Source organism: Echinops telfairi, unplaced genomic scaffold (assembly GCF_000313985.2).
Source record: "Echinops telfairi isolate 266 unplaced genomic scaffold, ASM31398v2 ScPeMD7_7427;HRSCAF=8465, whole genome shotgun sequence".
In the NCBI taxonomy this organism is placed as follows: Eukaryota; Metazoa; Chordata; class Mammalia; order Afrosoricida; family Tenrecidae; genus Echinops; species Echinops telfairi.
In genome coordinates this window covers 2,102,765-2,112,010 of record NW_022111327.1, presented here as the reverse complement: position 1 = coordinate 2,112,010, position 9,246 = coordinate 2,102,765, and the positions used below count along the sequence as shown (strand labels likewise).

Genomic DNA, 9,246 nt, shown 5'->3' with positions numbered 1-9,246 from the left:
ATTATGAAAGTAATTAAACCAGTGTAAAAAAAACAGATAACAAACTACAAACTACATGGAGATACATAAAAAAGACCTTGAAAGTCTCACCTTTGATCCTGCAATTTCATCCTCTATGAGGTAACCAAGTTTTCCATTGACCACACATAAAAATTCATAATGAAGGTTATCTTAAATAAAAGAGAAATCTACAATATGTATTACACTCGGCAACTTCCTTTTTTTCACTTAATTTTTATGGTTATTCCTGGCCAGTATGAAAATATCCAGGTTGCTACTTTATTTGTTATTTTTTATTTTTACTGTTTATTTCAAACTAGCTTTTATGTCACAAAAGAAAGGAAGTCAGTTTCTATTTTACTTTTCCTCCTTTTATCACCATTCCGATCAGTGTTTAGATCTGACGAGTGAGGAATCTGGAGGGTTTTCACAGCTACGATCCTTCTCTTTTGACAAAATGTTAAATTTATTCAAATTATTTTCCCCTTTATTTATGGTCTGTAACAGAGACCAAGAGAAAGCATACTACATGGAATTGTGCAGCCCAATGCATCCGACCAGTGAGAGATCCCAGTATACAACCTCGCCCAAATGTGGTTTTATCCTCTTTCTTTTTCCGCACCCACCTTCTCTCTTTCCTTTTCTACCCCTCCTCTCTTCCCCTTCTCCCTCCCCCAGCAGTCTCTTCATAGTCTTCAAAATCTTATTTGGTTTGACACTTTTTCTTGTCCCCCTGTGACAAAATGTTTATTTTTTTATGAGATGACAGTGACTATTGTTTTTTAGGTTTGCTTAATATTCCACAGCAAATAAAGAATTTTGCTTCTTTTGTGCCAATTGGGATGCCTTTAATATCTTTTCGGTGTCTTTCAGCTCTGGTTAAAACTTCTAGGACTAGCGGAAATAAAAGTATTATTAAAGGGCAACCATACCTGGGTCCCAGAGAATCTTGCTAGGGTAGTAGTTATGCAGTTCAAAACCATCAGCCACTCTGTGGGAGAAAGAAAGGGCTTTCAACTCCCATAGAGAGTTATAGTCTGTGAAACTCCTAGGGTTATTTATACCCTGTCCTATGCTGGTGCTATGAGTAAGTATCGAAGCAATGGTGTTTTTTTAAAAATTTTGTCTGATTCTTGCTTACAGGTGGAATATTTTCTATTTTTCTCCATTGAGTCAGATGCTAGCCATTGGTTTTGCATATATTGCCTTTATTAAGTTGAGGAATTTCCCTTCTATTCCTATGTGATTAGCGTTTTTGTCTAGAATGGGTATTGAATTTTATTTAATGTCTTTTCTGTGTCAATTGATATAATCATATGGTTCTCTTGCTCTGTTTATATGGTGGATTGCCTTGCTTTGTTTCACTTTTAAAACCTTGCATGTCTGATATAAATCCCATTTCATCATGATGGACTATTTTTTAAACAACATAAAAATCTCATTTACTTCACGTGTTTGTTATCCTTTAAAATTTTGTTTAATTCATATATACAAACAATGTGTTGGTACAAGTAGTACATTTTAAATAAATATGCATATACAAAGAAGCACATTGCCATCAAGTTCATTCCCATTCATGTGACCCCGTGCATGTGAGAGTAGAAGTGTTCCATAGGGATTTTAATGGCTGTAATCTTTTTGTTTTCCTAGATATTATAAAATATAAGATTTATTAGTAAATGGAAAGCATTGCTTGAAGAGTCCTTGGCTTGTTATGTTGAAATTACTGAGAAGATAATATTCACTGAGTCCTAACGCAACTTATCATAAGAATTTATCATGCCTATTGATTGAGCAGGTAGAGCTCAAATCCATTTACAGAGCACATACGTTTGCAAGCTGTCCTCCTGAACCACCACACACTGCAAATTGGAGCAATGGTAAAGAACTTACCTGCTAATGGAAAGGTCTGCAGTTTAAACCCACCAAAGGCTCCGTGGGAGAAAAGACCTGCGAATTGGCCCTCATCAACTACAACCTAGAATATCTGATGGGGTATTCTACGAGTAATAATTGGCTTGATGGCCACAAAAACATCAACAGCAACGTTCTCTGATGCTCCACTCAATAAACTTTACCTTTTTTAACTCAATCGCCATTCCATTAGTGTTATACTAATTTAAAAGAAAATGTTCAAGTATGATTGGCAGTTTTTAGGAAAACTTGCATTTTAACAGTTTTATTGGCTCTCCATCCACATATCATACAACGCAGTAGTTCAATCATATCAAGAAAATTGTACAATCATTAACACGCTCAATTTTAGAACATTTTCTGCTTCCTTGTACTCTTTAGTGTAATTCTTTTAAGTGTGACAAAAAAAAAAAAAAACCCAGAGCAAAACATTGCCCAATTCAACAACTTCTACATGTATAATTCGGTGCCATTGATTATATTCTTTGTGTTGTACAATAATTATTGCTATCCTTTTCCAAATTATTCCACAATTATTAACATAAACTCACTACCCCCCCAAGGAAAAACTTTTCCACCTTTGCCCATGGTAACTCTTGATCAACTTTGGTTTCTTTTTGTTTGTTTAGTAGTTTTCTTTTTTATATATTAAAAGATAATGTTATTGGGGGCTCTTACAACTCTTATAACAATCCATACATCAGTTGTGTCGAGCATATTTGTGCATATGTTGCCATCATTCTTTGCCAGGCATTTAATTTCTATTGAGCCCTTAGTATCAGCTCCTCTTTTTTCCCTAACCCCCACCATGAACCCTTGAAAATTATAAAATATTATTATTTTCATCTCTTTATTTTCATGTCTCTTCTTGGTAGAAAATTCACATATCATACACTTCCATAATTAAGCCCCTTTTGAAGAGTTGTATATACATCATTACAATCAGAGCTAGTGCTCTCCTCACTCTTGCATGTATTGTTTGTACTCCAACTCTCCCCCCTCCTCAACTTTCTTCCCCAATAACCATTGCAGCAATGACTGTCTCTATGCATCCACTCCTTCTGTGCCTCATAAACTGGGAAACCTAACAGAAACAATAAAAACACGTTAAAAATAAACAGATAAAAAGAAAATAATAAACAACAAATAAAAATAAAGAGTAAGAAATAAAAGACCACCAACAATATTTTAAAAGCCAGAGAAAAAATTTCTGCCATGGTATAAGTGAGAAATGTTTAAGCCTAGAGCAAATTCAGGTTGGGTCATGAGGGAGAGCAATGGACCAAGTATATTATACTGTGGTTCGATCCACCATAAATCAGTTTACAATAATCTCTGAGAGCAAAACTGATGGAGGTCCTTGCCTGTGGCTAGAGGGGATCTGCCATCGGCTTGATTTGAATAGATCCTCTGCAAATGGACTTGGGGCTCCCACTGTCCTCCATAGTTTTCTACAGATTGGGTGGTGACAATTGAAGCTCTGGTACTGTTCCCTTCATATTTGTGTTTTGTTATTTTCAGCTTTGGATCACACAGGCTGGTGTGCTTCTTCCTTGTGGATGTAGTCAACGCCTCGCTTAGATGGCTGCTTGTTTGAATTTAAGATTCTGATGAAAATCTGTATATTCACAAGCGGTATTGGTCTATAATTTTTAATTCTGGTAATGGCTTTACCTGGTTTAGTCATTAGGGTTATACTTCCTTCCTAAAATGAGTTTGTTAGTATAGTATCCTTTTCTATATTCTGAGATAATGTATGTAGAATTGGCATCAAGTTCTCTAAATGATTGACAGAATTCCCCAGTGAAATCATCTGGTCCCAGATTTTTTTATGTTGGGAGTTTTTAAATGATCAAATCTATTTTTTTTGTGTTATAGGTCTGTTAAGGTTTTCTACATCAGTCAGTATTAATTTAACCAAATTTCGCTGCACCGACTGGGTGCTAACTCACGGTGAGCTGATAGGACAGAGTAGACCTGCGCCTATGGGTTTCTGAGACTGTAACTCTTTACAGGAGTAGAAAACATAATTTTTCTCTGAACTATGTTAATTTAGGTAGTTAATGTTTATAGAAATTTGTTAATTTCATCTAGGTTTTCAAATTTGGCAGAAAACAAATTTCCATAATTTTGTATAATTATCTTTTTTATTTCAGTTGGTTCTGTTGTGATGATGCCTTTTTAGTTATTATTTCCTTTATCTCATTTTCCTTTGCTAGGTTTGCCAGTGGTTTAGAAATTTTGTTAATCCTTTCAAAGAGCCAACTTTTTATTGTGTTGATTTTCTCTTATCATTTTGATTCATTTATTATTGCTGAAATCTTATTTCTTTTCTTCTAGGGTCTGAGGGCTTGTTTTGCTGGTCCAATGTGATATGTTAAAGTATTTACTTGAATTCTTTTTTCCTTTTTGATGTATACACTTTTGATAATGTTCCATAGAATTCTTAGGTTTTCTTCATCTTTTTTAGTTTCATCTTCTTGTATTTTTGTCTCAAGAGATTTGTCTTCAACATCACTGAATCGTGTTTCCATGTTTTCAGTTCTTCTGTTTCATTCTTTCAAAATGTTATCCACTTATAATATCTGTTTTGCCTTAGAAATACCTATTTTTAATTGTTGAATTATTCTTAGATTTTAATTTATTTTGTCATATGGCTCTTTTAGTGCTTTTCTCGGTTATTGTATCTTCTGTTTAATCTGTATTTCTGTTTAAATCAGCTGAATATCATGCTCCTAAACTCTTTCATAAGGAGATCTAAATATTTCTTCCAAGACCGCATCTGTAGCCACATCTCCATGTATTCTATTCAGTTGAGCCATTTTCCCATGTGCACAGAGATTGGCGCTGCTTCTAAGATATAGCATTGTCTTATATTTTTCTCTGGAGTGAACAATACTCCCCCCCCCCATACTTGTTGTAGATACTGAAGAGTCAAGGGTGGCTAGGTAGATCAGCACAAGTCTGCCCCGAGGAAGGCCTGATGGCAGGAAACAGATAAATACTACCCCTGTCAAGATCTTGGTCTACAGGTAGGTTCTGGAGCTTTCAGGGAATAGAGACCAATGATCAATACAATTTCCATCAAGGGGGAAATAAGTGAATGTCCAAGATTCTGTTCAATTGTCCACCCAAGCTGTATTCACTCACTCTGTATATCAGAGTGTTGCCTAGGGATTCTTTAAAATGACTCCCCTCTGGGCATGAGGTGACAGGCAAGTGATGCCTATCTGAAGCCTGAGTTTACATAGAGATGACATTCAAACTCTCCTATTCATTTAATATTGCACTCCCCCAGGGCTGGCTTGTGCTCTTGGTATGCTGGGGACATTTTGCAACAGAACTCCAGCAGACGTTGAGAGATAGCCTCCAGCTGATTCGAATGCCCAGAAAACAGTGATCTGGCTGTTACTCTTTTACCACTAACCTGTGGATCTTCTTGGCTGAATTCATTTGCATTCTCACCTCTCCAGTACCAAGTCAACCCCTTTCCACTAAGTCCGTTAGGGGAGAAGTGCCAGTGTCCTCTGTGGTGTTTGTTAGGGGTGGGTATGGAGAAGATGGGTCAGCTCACCTTTTCCCCTTTCTTCTCATGAGGTCCTGAGTGCTGTTGTGAAGGGCAGCTCTGCAGGCACCCTTTGGGGACAGCCCCGAATCTGTGGCCTTTTTTGGGAGGGGTTCTTTTCTCTGATTCCTTCCTCTGAAATACCAACGTGTTCTTGGTAGAGGTTGCTAGTCTTCCAGAGAGGTTGAGAATACCTTCTCTGCTTTTTGGTAATCTGTTTGAAGCGGGCTTTGCATAGCCTTGACTACGCAATCATATTGGATCAGAATTGCCCAGCTCATGATTTTAATAATCAAAACCCAAATATACTACTATTGAATTGATTGTGACTCGTATACGATTTCCATAGAAGGTTTCCAAGGCCGTACAAAATGAGTTAGCCTTATCTTTCTCCCTCACAGTTACCAGTAGGTTTGAACCTTGAACCTTGCTGTTAGCAGTCCAACGCTTACCCAGCAGGGCCACCAGGGCTGCTTCCTTAATTTAATAGCTACATAGCATTCCATCAGTTATATAATTAAGAATTTATTCAACTTATTGGTGAACAATAAAATAATTTGCACATTTTCCTTATAATTTTTAAGTAAATATCCTTATGAGTCTGTCTGCTCCCATAAATAGTTTACCCTCAGAAACACATAGGGCCCTCCCTGAGCCTAAATCAACTCTTTGCCAGTGAGTCATTGTTTTGGTTTTGGTACTTTTATAATCTTGTATAGATTTCCATAGCTAATATTTCTGGGTCAGATGTATACATTTCAAATTTTTAATTACTGATAAATTACTTTCTAAATTGTTCTATGTAAGTCAGGTTCCTATTAGCAGTTTACAAGGTTCCCATATTTCAACAGCTTTGCTCCAATAGATATTAAAATTCATTTTTGTTCCATTTTAAAAAATGTTTTTTTCTGCTGTTGCTGTTAAATAGCAAAAAGGATTTATACATTGCTTGCTTCATGAAGATCCATAAGCCTACTAATGTTCATGCATATCAGTTTGGTTGTGTCCTGTGATTTAGAAATAGAGACAATAATAGCCCTTATTCAACTATATGTCTTCTTGAATCACACCATGAGCTGGGTGTTTATTCCACTCACAGATCAATGATGAAGAACAGCTGTTCCAACTCCAATGTTTCTCAGTTTAGGTTATTACCAAATTGGTGGAAATGTAATTATTTTAAAAATCTTTAACTTGATTGATCCTCATTAGCTATATTGCTAAACTATGGAGAAAAAGATAAACAAAAGAAATATTTTTTTAAAAGAATATTAAAAAGTATTTGGCAAGGTTATGCCCCTCACTCTGTTTCCCTCTAAAAACAAAACCGTAAAACAAAATCAACTTGCCCTTGAGTCAGTTCCTACTCATTGAACCACTTGGTGTGTCGGTTGAGAACTGTCCTCCAGAGAATTTTCAAGGCTGTAACTTTTCTAAAGACCTTTCTTTTGCGGTGCCTCTGGGTGGGCTCAAACTGTTAACCTATTTTATTTTAATCTAGCACTTAACCATTTGCAACACCCCCAAATTCCAGGCTCTCCCCTAAGGCATTTTCCATTTTTATATGGGTTGATCCTAACCTTTGGTTTGTCAGCACACTTTTAAAGTGAAGAAACATTGGTAATAAATGCAACAGAATTAAAACATGCACTTATGCCTACCTTAATTGATATGTGGTCTCTATCCACATTGATCCTTATGCCATGATCAGTTTTCAGGTGGATAAACTAGCTCTAATTCCAATAGGATTGGAGTTACATTATGAAGTAAATGGTGCAGATACGAATTTGGCAATCTTAAATGGGCTTAAATATAACAATAGTTGTGAGAACGGTGCAGGTCCTCATGTTATTTCAGTCTCTTGTACCAAGGGTTGCTATGAGTTGGAACCAAGTGAGTGGCACCTACTAGCAACAAATTATATTGTTTTTGAATCAGCAAAGTGGAATTATATTGGCTTTTTCTTTTCAATGGGTCTACAGAGGAAAAGAGTATTGTTAAACGTATTTTTTATTTAATACCCTTACTTTAGGAGACAGTGATTTTTAAAACATTTATATCTATCAAGCTCCTGACTTGATTTCAATAAGAATTTTCAATTTCTATAAAGAGAAATTTCACAAGAATTATCTGTGACTGCCTATACCTAAGTATTTTCCAGTAGACTTAGCAAGTTTCTAGGGGGGAGAGAGGTGGTCTAAATAAATTAGTCATATTGTACTTTGGGTCTCCTTATACTTTCAGCTGAATTTGAGCTCCAGGTCTCAGTTAGACTATTCATTAGGCATTCAGAATTATTTTTTTGATGATTTGTTTTACAAAGCACAACCCATGATTTAAAAACTTCACTTTTTAAAATTGCGTAAAGCCGGATTTCGCAGGAATGTCCCTGGCTTTCTCAGTATGGCCATATATGCCTTTGCCCGGCCAGAGAATAGATTGCCTCATGACATTATGACATTATTTCAGTATGCAGTTTGAGAACTTTCAAATAGTGATGCTTTCTAGGAAGGCTGCATATTCATGAGGAGCCCTGTGGGTGCCAGTGTACAAGATTTTACATCTGCCTTTCAGTGCCTGCCTTCCCGGGTACTTGCATGCCTTCCCCTGTCTGGATTTCGGGTAGGGGGCTGGGACACTGTTGCCTGCCCGTTGGGAGGATTGCGATTTGCAAAGCCTTCTGGAGTCTTAGTGGTCTGCTTTGTGCTCTGGCCAGCTGGATGGCTGGGTGCGCCCGCGTAAACCCTGGTGGCTTCTGCAGGACTCTGGCTCTGGTGGCTGGCCCCTTGAGGGCTTCGGGCTAGGCCGCAAGCTGTGGCCGCCCTTTTCCCGACCACTTGAGTCTCCGTTCCCTGGAAGCATGGGGCCACCGGGTGCCTGCTGTTTTGGCTGCGGGGATGGAGTTCCAAACACGTGGAGGGGTGGTGCCTAGGTGACTGGTTGCTTAGAGCCAGGGGGTTATCCCTGACTAGTCCCGGGAGTCGAATGTTTCCCTTTCCCCTCCACTCCCTTTGGCTTTCTCCTGGTTTTTCAAACAAGCTGCTTTAGAGTTCTACCAGTGTGGGCTGGTTCCTTGCTACCAGCTGGCTTTCCCTTGCCCAGGCCTAGGCCAAAGGCGTTCGGAAGCCGAGCCAAGTAACTGTTAGCTTTCCCCTTTCAGTGATGCTGCCTCCGGCACTTTTTGGGACAGCCCCACCGCCACGATGTTCCAGCCAGAAATTCCAATTTCCCTAAAGGATCCCCGAGCTGCCGGACAGACATCCCTTCCCTTCAGAGATTTGGGAGTCTGCTCCTGCCGGCAGGCGTCTTTGAAGGCCATGGGGCCACACCAAGCAATGGTCCTCCTAGCTTGTGGTCTAGAAAACGGTCGGACCTAATGTCGGCTGCAGCGACTGGTCTTTGACCCTTCCCTCGGGTGGGGGCACCTGCCTGAGGCCTCAGATTCATGGCACCCCACAGGTGCGCGCTGAAGCTGCGCTTAATGACCTTGAGGCATCAAGTTCTCAATAGCCTCCTTGTTTTGTGTTTTCTAGATGGGACTTAGCAGCTGGATACCCAGGAATTGCCCCCTTGGATGTATCCTATCGAATTGGGATAGATTTGATCTGGAGAGACTGGACAAGCAGAAACTGATTTCGCTTTGCAACTCTTTATGGCAACAGTATCTTTTAGAGAAAGGAGAATCGTGGCCAGCCAATGGTACACTTGCCCTTCCAACCCTGAACCAGCTAGAACATTTTTGTGGAACGATGGGGAAGTAGGCGGAG

The 9,246-nt window shown here is 38.7% G+C and overlaps 1 non-coding gene across 1 annotated transcript; it reads right to left on the bottom strand.

Moving 5' to 3' along the window:
• Window positions 1-304: 304 nt before the first annotated feature.
• On the bottom strand, window positions 305-425 carry LOC115872642. The gene has a single exon (XR_004047976.1). It is a non-coding gene; the product is annotated as a small nucleolar RNA SNORA61 (small nucleolar RNA).
• Between the last annotated feature and the right edge of the window lie 8,821 nt (window positions 426-9,246).